Genomic DNA, 15,718 nt, shown 5'->3' with positions numbered 1-15,718 from the left:
CCCTCCCTCTCTCCCTCCCTCCCTTCCTTCCTTCCTTCTGTCCTTCTTTCCCTCCCTCCCTTTCTTCCTTCCGTCCCCCTCCTTCCCTCCCTCCCTCCCCCTCTTTCCCTCCCTCCCTCCCTCCCCCTCTTTCCCTCCCTCCCTCCCTCCCCCTCCTTCCCTCCCTCCCTCCCTCTCCTTCCCTCCCTCCCTCCCTCCCCCTCCTTCCCTCCCCCCCTCCCCCTCCTTCCCTCCCCCCCTCCCTCCCCCCCTCCCTCCCCCTCCTTCCCTCCCCTATCTGCCCCCTCTCTCTTGCTTTCATCAACTGGCTTGAAGCAAACTGTGAATTTTTTATCTGGATCCGTTTTCAGATAAAACATAAACTAGAAGTTAGCTTAAAGACATCATTACAGGCAGGGCCCAGTGGCTCATGTCTGTAATCCCAACACTTTGGGAGGCTGAGGCAGGTGGAACACCTGAGATCAGAAGTTTGAGACCAGCCTGGCCAAGATGGCAGAACATTGTCTCTAATAAAACACAAAAATTAGCCAGGCATAGTGGCGCATGCCAATAATCCCAGTTAGTTGGGAGGCTGAGGCAGAAGAATTGCTGAAACCCTGGAGGTGGAGGTTGCAGTGAGTTGAGATCGCACCACTGCACTAGAGCCTGGGTGACAAGAGCAAGACTCCATCTCAAAAAAAAAAAAGATATCATTACAAGCATTACAAGGCATATATCAATTTAGGACAGTCATTTTTTTTCTTGTGTGGTGAACCTTAGCACTGGAAAATCCCAAACACTTTAGAGATGAAAGTGTCTTCTCTGTTAAACAATCTAAAGACACTGTTCTTTTCCCTCACTCTGATTCTCCCTCTGATCATTCATCGCTATGTTTTCATTCTTTTTGGCCTTTATGTTTTCTCTCCTACTTTTATCCCTCCTCAATTTTCACTAACATGATTAAAACATCAAAGTGTGTGTGTGCGTGTATCCGTATACAAACATAAGCAATTATTCTCACAGGGTGAAATCTACAATCACACACATTCAAGATTCAACTGGAATCTTCTTTAACACCAGTCACTATTCATTTACAGGTGTCCACTCACTTATTCCTTACAAAAGCCTCGCGTAGTCATTATCACTAAACCATGGTTGGGATGAGAAAAATGAGACAAAAGACATGTTATGTAACCTCCCAAGGTCCTTGCAGGCAGTGACAGAGAGAGTCAGGATTTGAACACGGCCCAAGCATCCCAGCTCCGGAGCCCATGCTTTTCATCAGGATGTTAAAAACAGAGCAGCGTGCAGAAGCCACAGATAAATTATCTATGCTATCCACTCCTGCATTCCTTCTGGCTTCTGCTATAGCAGTGAACAACAGCAACTGTTAGGAACTTCACATTCCAGAAGTGGGAGTCACACAAAACCCAAAGAAGCAAGTGAATACTGATTCCCACATTACATAGTCTATGTTATGAAGGATGAAGCAAGGTAGGGGGTAGAAAGTAAAAGCAGGGGTGGTGGAGGCTCTAATTGTTTACAGGGTCATCCTGGGAGACCTCTCTGATGAGGTGACTGTGTGAATATGTGACTGTATTGAATGCAACCACTTCCACCCCCACCTCCCTTTCTTACGCTCATTTCTTTCCTTTGCACTATCGGATTTCTCTCTTCTTCTTGGGAACTATTTACAGAGTACCTGCTGCATGAAGCAGGTGATACTAGGTATTGTTGTAATTTAAGAGAAAAGACAGGCAGCCCATGTTTGTACATTCAAAATGCTGATCAACTAAAACAAGACCGTTAAATAAACTCACCACGTCACTTAGAAAACTGTAAGTTTTGACAAGAGGTAACTTTACATCGCGACAGAGGCCCGCCTCTCAAATGTACTCCTGGGTGGAAATGAATGCAGCATGAGCCAGTGACATTCACAGATGTGTTCTGCCTTCAGAACAGCTTCCCAAGAGCGCTCCTCTAAGTTCCTTCTGCCCTGACTGCCTTCATAGGAACGAACCTTTCTCGACCTCTCAGGTTCCGAGATAAAGTCCAGGAGGCGGAGTTTCTCTTTAAATCACTCCATTTGCTTTTGGGATTTCACTGCCACGAAGCTCCAAAGCTCCGGACGGCCCCAGGCCCAGGCTTGCAGAGAGGTGCTGCCACGGGGAAACTGGTCTTCCATGCACAAATCTCTTAGTCAACACTCAGGAATGCACTGTGCGGTGCTGGGAACTCGCCACTTCCTTCTGATAGTAGGCAGGCCTGCAATGTCAGAGGCATCGCTGCAGTGGAGATTCATTGAATCTAATCACCGTCACCTACAGCCTCTTCCTGATCGTGTTTCATTTTTACCTGGGAAGTCCTGTTCAGAGTCCTTGCCACGATTTTATTTGGCTTAAAATTTACACGTATTATTTCAGTATTCTTTCTATAAAACAGCCACACATGTGTGCCTTTGTCCCTGTCCTTGTGCTCAAGTGCCTTGAAAATCAAATGGCCAAAGGTTTCTCTTAATCACCTCCGCAGAGGAGCCCATCTGGCCCCGGCTGGTGTACATAAGGGAAGCCACGGTGAAAATGTCACTGGTGTCCCTTCCGTCATTTCCAGATAGTGTGAAGGGCTTTTGTTTTCTTTTCTTTCAGACATGTCCTCTTGAGACACAGCTCAGAAATCCACCCAAGAAGAGGAGGCCTGGCTTGGACACTGCTAGTGGCATTATGAGGATGTCCCTGTGCAGGCTTGCGTTTATGCTCTGTGATTCCACCACAGTTAAATAATGTGAGCCACTAAGTACCTGTCTTGGCTGTTCCTGCTCATTGAAAGTCACTCATTTAGACTTCAGCAGTGGCAAACGTAACCAGCTCTAGAAGGTGGTCTCAGAGCCTAGACATGTCACATTAAGTTTCATTGACCGACTTGTACTCCCAGAAATGAAAAGCAAAAGTCAAAGCAAAAACGGAAAAAGCAGACGATGTACATTCAACGCATATACTTGTGTTTTGTTGTTGCTGTTGTTTTGTTTTTTTTGAGACAGAGTCTCGCTCTGTCGCTCATGCTTAGTGCAGTGGCACGATCTCAGCTCACTACAACCTCTGCCTCGTGGGTTCAAGCGATTCTTCTGCCTCAGCCTCCCAAGTAGCTAGCTGGGATTACAGAGGCATGCCATCATGCCAAGCTGATTTTTGTATATTTTAGTAGAGACGGGGTTTCACTGTGCTGGCCAGCCTGTTCTTGAACTTGAGACCTCAAGTGATCCGCCCACCTCAGCCTCCCGAAGTGTTGGGATTACAGGCGTGAACCACTGCACTTGCCTGTGTTTCTTTAAAGCTTTGTGAACAAAATGACATCTCTCCAAAATGAACCAAGAAAAGTGTATTTTCTTCAAATCCTATAATTGTACAAGTGGGAGAGGATCAGTTTATTAAAGAACTCTGCTTTTAATATTGCTGAATTATTGTGCTCTAAGCTGCACTGCAATTCATACATGGCTTCTTAAGGAAAAACACACCAAAATAATTATTCATGAAAAATAAAAATGTTATATAAGTCAGTATAAAAGGATGCCTATTTTGCAATAACACCTAATTTTTCTCTATTAGTTCCCAGGGACATAATATCACTAATAAGTCCTCTTAATTAGAGAAAATCATCTCTACTCTTGATAATTTCTGGATCAAAGAAGGATTTGCAAATATCAGCCTGCATTGTGATGTTTGACTAATGGCCTAATCCATCAACCAACAAGTATTGGTATTGAATTCATTAGCATTTATTCATTTGTTCAACACACATTTCTACATCTCCTACTGTGTGTCCATGTCTACAAGCTGCAAATTAGGCAGGAAACTCTATCAACACGAACCCCCTCTTTCATGAGGCTGCCTGTCTCCTGGGGAAGACACGGCCACAAACACACAGATGAATACATAGTGATAAGTAGTGGGATGAGATTTTATCCACCTCATCCCACTGATTCCCTTTTGGGGAGGGAAGGAAGGGAGGTTTTACTGAAACAAATGCCAAGGGACTTATGCCCATATTTGGGACTGAGAAAGCAGGTAACAATGACAAGAGGAAGGAGATTTTGTCTTAGAGATGCTCCTTCTCTTTCCAAGAATGAAAAATGCAAAAGCCACGGCCTTCAAAGGGGAGTCTGTGTGGGACCCGCCAGGGCAGAAGGCACATGGGAGGTTCTGGTGGAGAGAGAAACCCGGGAGAACAAGCAGCTTTGTGACAGCCACAGAAAGACTCCATCCAGGAGGAAGTGGTCCGATGGAAAAGATGAAGAGATGAGCTACCCTGGCCCCAGCTAGGGACCACATTACTTCCTCCTGCCAGGTACTGTGAAGGCTTTGAGGAACACAAACCATTCCTAAGGACACTTAGCCCCTCGCGTTCCCCAGACACTCTGAAGAAAGGAACAAATTTGCTCCCATTTAGGGAGTGGTGTGGCGTGGTGACCTCTGTCAGAAGGACAACTCCCTCAGAGGTCTTCCCTCTTCCTGGGCCTACCTCCCACATACAGTCAGAACATGGGGCTCAGCACAGTCAAGTGCATTCTTTTTCTCTTTAAAAAATGCACTGGTGGCCAGACATGGTGGCTCATGCCTGTCACTCTAGCACTTTGGGAGGTCGAGGCGGGTGGATCACTTGAGGTCAGGAGTTTGAGACCGGTCTGACCAACATGGCAAAACCCCATCTCTATTAAAAATACAAAAGAATTAGCCAGGCATGGTGGCACATGCCTGTAATTCCAGCTACTAGGGAGGCTGAGGCAGGAGAATTGACTGAACCAGGAGGAATAGGATGCAGTGAGCTGAGATCACGCCACTGCACTCCAGCCTGGGTAACAGGGCGAGACTCCATCTCAAAAAAAAAGCACCAGCAATTGTGTCAAAGCTGTCTCTGGCTACAAAGTTGAAAGCTCTTAGCAGCCATTTATGGAAATAGTGAAGAAATAAAGGTTGTTGTGATATGATCTGATACAACCTTGTTTTTGTTGTTGTTGTTAATGTTGTTTTTTATTTTTTAATTTTCAGAACAATGGCTATAAACACATAATAAAATGCTCCTTTCTCCTGAAGCTACAGAACCGATTTCTTTTCCCCAACAGTGTATCTATTTATGTATAAAAATCTACCCTGTATATACAGTCTTCAAAAAGGAACAGGGTAGTGCTATCAGCCCTCATTTTGCAAAGGAGTCAAGTGAGGCTTCCTGACAGTCAGAAGGCAGCTCAGGGGCCGGACATCTGCCCTCTGACTGTATGGGAAGGTGAGGCAGCAGCATTATGGGCAGAATCAGAACTTGATTTTAGTCCAGAGCATAAAAGAGAGAGAGAGATGAACATTTTCCCATTCATGGGGAATTTTAGCCATTTGAAATAACACCACTCTGAAAGCTTTCAGCAGAAACACTCATGCTATTTTAGATCCTTCAAATTTTCCAGGTTGCTTCTTGGATGGTGCTGGGCAAATTAAATGTGGTATTCATTCTTACCTCTGAAAATGCAAATCTGTGTATTCAATGTATTCAACCATGATGGGTCATGTCCAAATCTCTCATTTTAACAATCTCCAATATGTCTTTTTGTAGCAATGAGAATTTTGAACCAACCCCAGATGAAATCTACAACGTTCAATACATTCACAGATGACAATTATATCTCTACAATCACTAAAAAAATAAATAAAATAAAATCAACAGAAATGGAATCAACAGTAAAAGAGCTAAATTATAGATAACAGAATATTCATAAAATGATACCTCATCTCATGAGTGTGGGTGCACTGTCTGCATGCCAGGATTTCTTTAGCCATTGGTGATATTCAGCATATTGCAATTGAGTGCAATTACAGTTAGCTATAATTAAGAACAATTACAGCTTTTATTTCTCTACTTGTTCTTTAAAAGCACATTTGTAATAAAACTTTTTTTAAAAGGTGAAGAATATAATTATACATCCTTATAACGTCTCAAATAATTAGTTTGACTAAAGTTTCTTCTGGAACAATTTTCATTTTAACTGTCAAATCTGCCATTTATAGTCAATGAAACATACTTAAAAAAATTCCGTCATTAACCTTTTTCACCCCATATAGCTGTATATGAATTATTGGTACAAATTAAAGGTTTCGGTATTTAAATCTCTAGGGCCTGCTGCAAGCTGTAAGAAATTCTTCCCTTTTAGTAATGTGTGTGCATGTACGTGTGTGTGTTTGTGTGTGTGTGTGTGTGTGTGTGTATGTGTATGTGTATGTCTTTGAACAAAAAGGAAATGCTATATTTGTAGAGTATGTTTTCTTGAACAAGATTTTGGGGAAAAATTTCTTATGTTAGAAAGGTATGTTCTCCACTTTGCCTACTACAGAACACTCTCCTCTTTGTCTATTTATTGTATATTTCTACAGCATCAAAACTAAGAAGTCCTTGGATTATAAGAAGTCTGCCTCTCAGTTTAGTAATTTATGGAGCACATGGTCAATATCAGCTTAATTAGGACTAGTGAAATGCTACCTTCTCTTAATCTAGATTCTGACTCAATGCTACTTCATTTCTGTTTGTCTCTCTCCTGTACTAGACTGTAGATTCCATGAGGGCAGCAGCTTGGGTGCTTTTGTAACATTTCCATCACCAACACTTAGGAGAGCGGGTGCCTGGTGCAAAGTGCTGGGTAAACTGAACACACTGCATCAACCAAGAGGGCTTTTTTTCAGGTCTTTCCCATTTATGTTGGGGACAATCAAACATTTTATCACCTGAATGACTTTGAAGATAGAAGAAAATTAGGTAGTACAACTCTGGAAATTAAGAGTATTTTCACCATGTATCCTAATGAATTAGCAGACCTAGGAAAGAAATGGTTAGACACAGCCTATGCATGTTGGGAATGAGGAGTTGGGACACATCATCTTTTAATGTCGTCCACAACTGTTATCTCTTTTCTTTGATTGTTTGGCGTTTTTTTTGTTGTTGTTATTTGAGACAGACTCTGGCTTTATTGCCCAGGCTGGAGTGCAGTGGCGTGATCTGGGCTCACTGTAACTTCTGCCTCTCAGGTTCAAGCAATTCTTCTGCCTCAGGTGCTCCAGTAGCTGGGACCATCACACCCAGCTAAGGGTTTTTTAAAATTTATTTTTAGTAGAGATGAGGTTTTCCCATGTTGGCCAGCCTGATTTCGAATTCCTGACCTCAAGTGATCCTCTCGCCCTGGCCTCACAAAGTGCTGGGATTACAGGCAGTTTCAATGTTTAGATTAGATAGTAATTTACCAAACTTAGGCCAAACTCTAATGGAATTTAACACAAGGTTAAAATGGGCATGTGTAATTGTGTGGGGGTGAATAAATAGTAATTCCATTCCTAGGAAAGACAGTGAGTGACAAAGATACGAATATATTGAAAAATTGCTGTTATTAAAAATACCCTCAATATTCAAAATGCTGAAATTACTGGAGGTACTTTATTTTGTAAACTTTACCATTTATTCCGTAACAGCCAGCAATTATTGCATACTATATTTTAATCATTTTGCTTAATACTTCATACACATTCCATATGTTGACAACACTGTTAGTTATTAATTATCATGTCAATTCTTCAGATACAGACACTTGAGGCTCAGAGAAATCAAATCAATTTGAACCCAGGCCTGTCAAAATCTAATGTGAACAGATAAATCAAGCAAACAAAACAAAACATGGCTGATTGTGATCAAGAGACATCCAGACATGATGATAATGTGGGTGGATCCTTATCTAAAGGCCAAAAGGAGAGAAACAGGGATCTAAGAAAAAAGTTCCACTCCCCAATTTTCTTTTCTTTCTCTCTCTCTTTTTTTTTTTTTTTTTTTTTGAGATGGAGTTTCGCTCTTGTTGCCCAGGCTGGAGTGCAATGGCGTGATCTTGGCTCACCACAACCTCTGCCTCCTGGGTTCAAGCGATTCTCCTGCCTCAGCCTCCCAAGTAGCTGGGATTACAGGCATGTGCCAGCAAGCCTGGCTAATTATTTATTATTTACTTTTTTTAGTAGAGATGGGGTTTCTCCATGTTAGTCAAGCTGGTCTTGAACACCCGACCTCATGTGACCTGCCCACCTTGGCCTCCCAAAGTGCTGGGATTACAGGCATGAGCCACCATGCCCCAGCCCCACTCCCTAATTTTGCTGACAGATCCTTAAGTGTTTTTCCAACTGGTTCTCAGGAATTGATACTTTCTATGACAAACATAGATATATGCATATTTGAGGTTTTGAAAGCAGTTATGGGGTAAAATGGTATTTATTAAGGATATGGGGGTAAAACTGTATTTCTCAGGAGTATGGGTTTAAAACTCAGTTTAAACCCTCCCCAAGTGTACCAGAGGCAGGGGCATGGGCATTAGTCACAGCGATGTCTGCAAGAGAAGCAACTTACATGCCCAGGAATTAGGTCATGGCTCAGTAAACTGTGCTATGGATGTTGTGTGCAATTTAGGGCGTGGTTAGAAAGAATGAAGTAGACTTCTATGTTTTAATATAGATAGGGTTGAACATGGTGGCTCATGCCCATAATCCCAGCACTTTGGGAGGCTGAGGTGGGAATATGGCTTGAGGACAGGGTTTCATGACCAGCTGGGAAACATATTGAGACCCCATCTTTGCAAAAAGTAAAAACAAAAATATTATCCAGGTATGGTGACACATGCCGGTAGGCCCAGCTGTTTGGAAGGTGGAGGTGGGAGGATCACTTGAGTCCAGGAGATCCAGGCTTCAGGGATTTGTGACTGCACACTGCACTCTAGCCTGGATGACAGAAGGAGACCCTGTCTCTCAAATTAATTAATTAATTAAAAATGGATAGAATTACAAGTCATGCTGAGTGATAAAAATAAGAAGATACAGAATAATATGATTCAGTTTAAGGAGGTTTATGTTTAAAAATAAAAGACACAGATGAATAAAATATTCCATGGGTACATTTGAGTCTGGACATGGATGGCAACGGTCCTGGAAGGGAACACAGCAGCATGACCCATGGTGGACTCTGTAGAGAGGAGACAGCAGGTGGCATGCACAGAGTGCTGGATGCCTCCTATGCTGGGCACCAGCACCAGGGATGCCTTTAACTCACCACACCCATAGCTGGGCCAGGTCCAGCCACATCAGTGAGTTGTTTATGCTCTACACTTATGCATGTCCTACGGATCGGCTGACCTCCCCAGTGACCGCATGTGGGCCTCCTGTCCTCTAGGGGCACTATGGAAGAGCTCGAGGCCCTGGTGTAGGTGGCTCTGCATCATCCCTAAGCACAGCTGCACTCCACTATCCCTGACACCCTTCACTCACTGCCAGGAGGAAATGGGGGCTTTAATACAGGGTGTAGGTCCAGCACCATGGAGGCCCTTCTGAAAACAAGGGCAGGTTATAAATCTCATTCCACTTGGTCAGATTGGCTTAATAGTATGTAGCTAGATTCCTGAAATATGTACAAAGTCAATTTTTATACATTAACTCATCTTCAGACTCCCTATAGGAGCTTTCTTACTTGAAGTGGCCCTTTCAGACTCTTTCTGTAAGAAATGTGATCAATTTCATCTTTATCTGTTTTATATATTTGTATTTTCATCAGTTGAGTTTGCTTATTGGAAAGTTCTATCATTAATAGAATTCTCCACAGTAAGGGGTAAGTAGAAAGCAAGGAGGTCGTGTACTAACAAAAACTAAGTCCTAGGTGACAAATGCAGCCTGAGTTGTATATGTAGCCATATGTGTTTTCATCTGCCATCCTGGGAGCAGAAAGGTCAGATTTTTCTGGGATGGTGGACTGGTAGAACCCTCCTGTCTCACAAATATCACAGAGACATTATACAAAATAAATGCAAATGGAATAATGTGAGCCAGTGTTCTGGTGGAACACATCACTTAGCTGATGTGCATAGTCAGGGCCGGTCTTACTGAGATTAGGAAATGGTATTGAGGAGTTCCAAGGAAATCTCACTTTCCTCTCACTAACCTAAGTTCCTAGACCATTTCTTTGACAGCTGAAATTTCTCTTGTTTCGCTTTCTCTCCTTTCTTTCTTCCTCTCTTTCCCCTCCTTTCTTCCTCTCCTTTCTCTCCTCCCTCCCTCCCTTCCTTCCTTCCTTTCCCTTCCCTTCCTTCCCCTCCTTCCTTCTTTCCTCCCTTTCCTTCCCTTCCCTTCTCTTCCCTTCCTTCTCCTCCTTCCCCTTTCCCTTCCTTTCCCTCCTTCCCTTCCCCTCCTTCCCTTCCTTCCTTCCTCCATCCCTCCCTCACTTCTTCCTTTCCTCCCACTCTCTCCTCTCTGTATTTCCTTCCTCTCCTTCCTTCCTCTCCTCCCTCCCTTTCTTTCTCTCCCTCCTCTCCATCTTCCCTTCATCTCCTTCCTTCCTCACTTCCTCTCCTCCTCTCCCCTCCCTCCCTCCTTTCCTAAGCTTTACTAATATATAACTAACATATGATCAACTGTACCCACTTAAAGTGCAGGATTTGGTAAATTTACACCTGTGAAACTACTGCCATAACCAAAATAATAAATATGCTTATCAACTCCAGAAGTTTTCTTCTGCCCCTTTGTAATCCTTTCCTCCCATCTGTTCCCTGTCCCCAAGTAACCACTGATCTGCCTTCTTCACTCTATGAATGTTTCCATTTCTTAGAATTTTATATAAACAGAATCCTATGGTATGTACACTTTTTTTTCTTGGACTGGCTTTTTTTACTCAGTACAATTGTTTCAGGATTCATGCATGGTGTTACTTGTATAAATAGTTCATTATCTTTCATTGCTGAGCAGCATTCACTTGTATGAGTAGACCACGGGGCTTACTTATCCATACTTTCCTTGATGAACATGTGGGTTGTTTCCATTTTTTGACACTTACAAATAGAGAGTTGCTATGAACATTCATGTACACATCTTTGTATCAAAACTGTATGATTTCCTTGCTCTTGAGTAAACATCTGGGAGTGTAATAGCTGTATCAAATGGTAGATGTGTATTTAACTTTTTAAGAAATGGCCAAACTATCTTCTAAAGCAATTGTGAGACTATACTATTTTACATCCCTACCAGCAGTGTCTGAGAATATATGAGAATTCTAGTATTTCCCCTCTCACTGTGATTTGGTATTTTTAATTTTAGCCATTCAAAAAGATGGGTGGTGGTAGCTCACTGTACATTTATCTTCATTTTACTAGTAACCAATGATGTTGAGAATCTTTCTGTGTGAACAGAAAGAAAGCAGTGATGTTGAGAATCATTCTGTGTGAAAGATTCTCAACGTCATCGACATTTGTGTATCTTCTTTAGTGAAATGCCTATTCAAATCTTCTGCCCAATTAAAGAAAATGTGTTGCTTGTTTTCTTATTGTTGAATATTTGGGGATTTTTTGTAGTTGAAGGTATTCTTTATACATTGAAAGTAATGGAAAAAACCTTTATACATATAGTTGAAAGGATTCTTTATACATTGAAAGCAAAGGCAAAAACCGCAATTATTTTTGCACCAACCTAATATATTCTGGACACAATTCCTTCATCAGATATATACTTTAGTAATATGTTCTCCTAGTCTGTGACTTCTCTTTTCATTCTCTTATTGGTGTCTTCCAAATAAAATGAATTTTAAAAAATTTTAGTGAAGTCCAATGTACCAGCTTTTAGATCACACTTTTAGCACTGTATCTAAGAACTCTTTGCCTACTCAAAGTCGCAAAAATTTTTCTCCCGTGTTTTCTTATAAGTGTTTTATAATGTGATGTTTTATATTTAGGTCTGTGATCATATTGAGTTAATATTAAAATGATCCAAGGATCAAAGTTTATTTGTATGTGGTTGTCTAAATGGTTCACTATCATATGTTGAAAAATGCATTCTTTTCTCACTTCATTGCCTTTGAACCTTTATTGGAAATCAGTTGTCCAGATATTTAAGGTTTCTTTGCTTTATATATGTAGGTTCTCTATTCTGTGGCCTTAATTAATCTATCTTTGTGTCAAGACCACACTGTCCTGATTACTGCAGCTTGATAAAACATCTTGAAATCATACACTGTTAGCCTCGAAACTTTGTTCTTCTCTGTTAAAGGTATTTGATTATTTTAGGTCCTTTGTGTGTTCACAGAAATTTTACCAAAACATTCTACCAAAAAGTCCTCTTGGGATGTTGACTTGTATTGTATTAAATCTATAGATTCTTTTTGGAGAATACATGTGTTAACACTACTGAGTCTTCTGACCAATAAATTCAGTGTGTCCATTTATTTGGCTCTTCTCTAATTTCTCTCCACAATGTTTTATGTTTTCAGTGTACAGATTTTAACCTCTTTTGTCAGATGTCTCCCCAAATACTTAATACTTTTGAAGGAATAACAGGTACAGTATACAGAAATACTATTTACTTCCATTTATATGTCTTGTATCTTGCCAACTTGTAAAACTTACTTATTAGTTCTAGTAGCTTTTTTATTAAGATTTTATTCAATTTTCTACATAGACAATCATGTTGTCTGCAGACAGACAGTTTAATTTCTTTCTTTACAATGTAAGTGTCTTTTATGTTGTACTTTTATATTGCATTTTTCTGACCACACTGGCTACAACCTGCAATAGAATGTTGAATGTGAGTGGAGAGGGCAGACTTATTGTCTTGTTTCTGATCTTGGAGAAAAATAACTCAGTCTTTCACTATTAAATGCTATAGCAGCAGGAAATTTTCTGCTACTAGATTAAGGAAGTTTCAGGTTGAGAACTTTCTCTTCTATTCCTAGTTTGCTGAGAATTTTTTTTTTTTTTTTTTATCAAGAATGGCTGTAGAGTTTTGTCCAATCCTTTTCTCAATCTATTGAGATAATTGTATGATTTTTTTCCCTTTAGCTTATTAATGTGATAAATTATATAAATTGATTTTTGAATGTTACACCAATCAGACCCCATTTGGTTATGCTGAATGTCACCTTCTATAAATTATTGGATTCAATTTGCTAAAATTTTGTTTAGAATTTTATGTCTATGTTCACCAGGGATACTGATCTTTAGCTTTCTTTTCTTGTAGCACCTTTGCTTGTGCTAACAGGGTGATGCTTGTGTTATAGAATGAATTGGAAAGTATTTTCTCTTTTTACTTTTCCGAAAGAGTTTGTGTAGACCATCCTGGTCAACGTGGTGAAACTCCGCCTCTACTAATACAAAAAAAATTAGCTGGGCATGGTGGCGCGTGCCTGTAATCCCAGCTACTCAGGAGGCTGAGGCAGCAGAATTGCCTGAACCTAGGAGGCAGAGGTTGCTGTGAGCTGAGATCATGCCATTGCACTCCAGCCTGGGTAACGAGCGAAACTCCGTCTCAAAAAAAAAAAAAAAAAAAAAAGAGTTTGTGTAGAAATGGTACCATTTCTTTTTTAAATATTGGGTAGAATTTATCAATAAAATGCTCTGGTCTGTAGTTTCCTTTGTGAAAAAACTTAAAATTCAATTTCTTATTAAATATGGAAAGTCAGGTTATCTATTTCTTATTGAGTGAGTTTTGAAAACTTGTGTCTTGCAAAGAATTTGTGCATTTAATTTAAGTCAGGGGTTGGTGATATGGGTTGGGTCTGTGTCCCACCCAAATCTCATGTCACATTGTAATCCCCAATGTTAGAGGTAGAGCCTGGTGGGAGGTGATTGAATCATGGGGCAGATTTCCCTTTAGTGTTGTTCTTGAGACAGTGAGTAGGTTATCGAGATCTGCTTGTTTAAAAGTGTGTAGCACCTCCCCACCTCTTCTTCCTCCAGCTCTGGCTTCCCTGTCACTTTCCGCCATGATTGTAAGTTTCCTCGGACCTCCCCAGCTATGCTTCCTGTATAGCCTGCAGAACCATAAGTCAATTAAACCTCTTTTATTTATAAATTACCCAGCTTCAGGTATTTCTTTATAGGAGTGTGAGAATGAACTAGTACAGTCTGCAAGCTAAGAATGTTTCTTACATTTTTAAAGATTGGGGAAAAACATACATGACATAGACATTTGTGGTCCTCAAAGTCAAAAATATTTACTATCTGGTTCTCTACAGAGAAAGTTTGCTCACCCCTGATCTAAGTTGTCAAATCTATTGGCATAAAGTTGTCATAATACCCATGATTATCTTTTTAATACCTATACAATCTAATGCTGTTATCTCTTTCATTTTCTGTATTCATAAACTATGCTTTCTTCCCCACCCCACCCCATAAGTCTAGCTAGAGGTTTGGCAATTTTATCAATCCTCTCAAAGAATCAGCATTTAGTTTCATCAATCTTCTTTGTTGATTTTCTATTTTCTATTTCACTTTGACCTTCATTATATCCTTTCCTTCACTTACTTTGGGTTTAATTAGCTCTTCTTTTTGTAGTTTCTTAATGTGGAAGCTGAAGTAATTGATTTGAAACTTTTCTTTGTTTCTAACCATAGAGGTTTAGTGCTAAAAGGTCTCCTACACCAGGAGGCTGAGGTTGCAGTGAGCCGAGATTGCGGCACTGCACTCCGGCTTTGTGACAGAGCGAGACTCTGTCTCAAAAGCAAGCAAGCAAGCAAACAACAAACAAACAAACAAACAAAAAAGGTCCCCCACAGTAACCGCTTTAGGAGCGTCCTTTAATGTGCTGTATTTTTATGTCTACCTAGTTAAAAATACTTTCTAATGATCATTTGATTTATTTGACCCATGGATTATGCCGAAAGGTTTTATTTTATCTTCAAATATTTGGATATTTTCTATTGATTTCTAATTCAATATTTTCATCATTTATATATTTTGCACCACTTGAATATTTTTAAATTCACTGAAACTTGTTTTATCGCCCAGGGTATGAACTATTTTGCTAAATGTTCCACGTGCACTTAAAAAGAATGCGAATTCTGTTGTTGGGTGTGATGCTTTATAAATGTCAATTAGGTCAGGTTGTTTCAAGGGTTGTTCAAATCTTTTATATCCTTACTGATTTCCTGTCTACTTGTTCTATCAATAATTGAGAGAGGAATGTTGAAAACTCTGACTATGTGGATTTGTCCGTTTTTCCTATGAGTGTTTGCTTCATGTATTTTGAGAATCTGTTATTAGAAGCAATGCAGTTTAGAATGACTATATCTTTCTGATTAGCTGATGAACTGACCATTTTATGATTATCAGATGACCCTCTTTATCCCTGGCAATAGTCTTTGCTCTGAAATTGACTTTGTCTACTACTAATGAGCCATTTCAGCTTTCTTTTGATTTGTGTGTTAGTTTCTTAGGGCTGATAAAAGAAATTATCAGAAAATAGGTGGCTTAAGAAATAGAAATTTATTCTCTCAAATTTCTGGAAGCTAGAAGTCTAAAATCAAGGTATTGGCCTATGCATGCTCCCTCTGAAGAGCATCAGCTCAAAAGGTTCCAAATATCATCACATAATTCACATAAATTAGGTATGGGTGAGATACTGGGTATAAACCAATCTGGGAAAATTCTTGTCTGTCTGTGAACCTGTGATACTAGAAAACAAGTTATCTCCTTGTAAAATACAATGGTGGGTCAGGCATACAATAGACTTTCCCATTCCCCAAGGGAGAAAATTAAAGAAATAAAGGGGTTACTGGTCTAAAGTAAGTTTGAAACCTAACAGAGAAGGTTCCATTAGTCTTTAGGGCCAGATAATATTCTTTGTGGTTTGATCCACCCTCTGAGCCCAAGAAGACTGAACCAGTCACTGTTTCTGGGCCTACAGAGACCAGACTGGCCTCTCCT

The 15,718-nt window shown here is 40.4% G+C and overlaps 1 protein-coding gene across 4 annotated transcripts in view; it reads right to left on the bottom strand.

Annotated features, from left to right (window-relative positions):
* CELF2 (CUGBP Elav-like family member 2) overlaps positions 1 to 15,718 on the bottom strand; it is an 854,489-nt gene that overhangs the window by 420,301 nt on the left and 418,470 nt on the right. Inside the window, exon 1 of one of the 4 annotated variants that reach the window (XM_012443357.3) lies at positions 1,800 to 2,048. The exons of the other annotated variants lie outside the window; for them this stretch is intronic. The gene's annotated coding sequence lies outside the window, so the exon portion shown is untranslated. Of the gene's footprint in view, positions 1 to 1,799; positions 2,049 to 15,718 lie in introns of those variants that run through there. 4 annotated transcript variants of the gene reach the window in all.

Source organism: Aotus nancymaae, unplaced genomic scaffold, assembly GCF_030222135.1.
Source record: "Aotus nancymaae isolate 86718 unplaced genomic scaffold, 86718_ANA_hifiasm-v0.15.2.pri h1tg000083l, whole genome shotgun sequence".
NCBI lineage: Eukaryota > Metazoa > Chordata > Mammalia > Primates > Aotidae > Aotus > Aotus nancymaae.
Note: the sequence above shows the minus strand (reverse complement) of the source record. Positions and strands in the feature narration are given on the sequence as shown.